Source organism: Triticum aestivum, unplaced genomic scaffold (assembly GCF_018294505.1).
Source record: "Triticum aestivum cultivar Chinese Spring unplaced genomic scaffold, IWGSC CS RefSeq v2.1 scaffold5484, whole genome shotgun sequence".
In the NCBI taxonomy this organism is placed as follows: Eukaryota; Viridiplantae; Streptophyta; class Magnoliopsida; order Poales; family Poaceae; genus Triticum; species Triticum aestivum.
The window spans coordinates 1-1,050 of NW_025291799.1; the positions used below are offsets into that span (position 1 = coordinate 1).

Here is a 1,050-nt window from a genome sequence, read left to right on the forward strand (position 1 = left end):
GGATCCCATCAGAGGTGGCTTTGTGGCGCGAGGAGCGCGTTCTGAAAGGGGTAAAAAATACGTGTTGCTGCGGTATAGAGGGAGGGGTGGAAACCGTGGTAAACTCGTCTTCGTGTTTGAGGGGGGGAGTAAGTACTATATATAGGGCATTCTCCATTATTAGGCAACGGTTGTAATGGTAGTAAGAATGACAATCATCTTTGCAGTGGACCTGGGAGTGGCAGCATAAGGGACGAAGGCAGGGGCAACATGTTGGATGCGATCATACCAGCACTAAAGCACCGGATCCCATCAGAACTCCGAAGTTAAGCGTGCTTGGGCGAGAGTAGTACTAGGATGGGTGACCTCCTGGGAAGTCCTCGTGTTGCATTCGCATTTTTAATTATTTTTTGTGCCTCATGACAAACATATCACATGTGCGCGATATATATTAACCCCGTTATATTATTTTTGACATTTGCGATATGTTTTAGGTCGCTGCTCATTGGTCACGCGTCTAGAGGCGGCTTTGTGGCGCGAGCAGCGCGTTCTGAAAGGGGTAAAAAAATACGTGTTGCTGCGGTATAGAGGGAGGGGTGGAAACCGTGGTAAACTAGTCTCCGTGTTTGAGGGGGGGAGTAAGTAGTATATATAGGGCATTATCCATTATTAGGCAACGGTTGTAATGGTAGTAAGAATGACAATCATCTTTGCATTGGACCTGGGAGTGGCAAGCATAAGGGACGAAGGCGGGGGTAACATGTCGGATGCGATCATACCAGCACTAAATCAACGGATCCCATCAGAACTCCGAAGTTAAGCGTGCTTGGGCGAGAGTAGTACTAGGATGGGTGACCTCCTGGAAAATCCTCCTGTTGCATTCCCTTTTTATTTATTTTTTGCGCCTCGTGACAAACATATCGCATGTGCGCGATATATATTAACCCCGTTATATTATTTTTGACATTTGCGATATGTTTTAGCTCACTGCTCATTGGTCACGCGTCTAGAGGCGGCTTTGTGGCGCGAGGAGCGCGTTCTGAAAGGGGTAAAAAAATACGTGTTGCTGCG

The 1,050-nt window shown here is 47.3% G+C and overlaps 2 non-coding genes across 2 annotated transcripts; both read left to right on the forward strand.

Annotated features, from left to right (window-relative positions):
* Positions 1-254: 254 nt before the first annotated feature.
* LOC123178891 (5S ribosomal RNA) lies at positions 255-373 on the forward strand. The gene has a single exon (XR_006489939.1). It is a non-coding gene; the product is annotated as a 5S ribosomal RNA (ribosomal RNA).
* Positions 374-744: 371 nt separating this feature from the next.
* LOC123178892 (5S ribosomal RNA) lies at positions 745-863 on the forward strand. The gene has a single exon (XR_006489940.1). It is a non-coding gene; the product is annotated as a 5S ribosomal RNA (ribosomal RNA).
* The last annotated feature ends 187 nt before the right edge of the window (positions 864-1,050 follow it).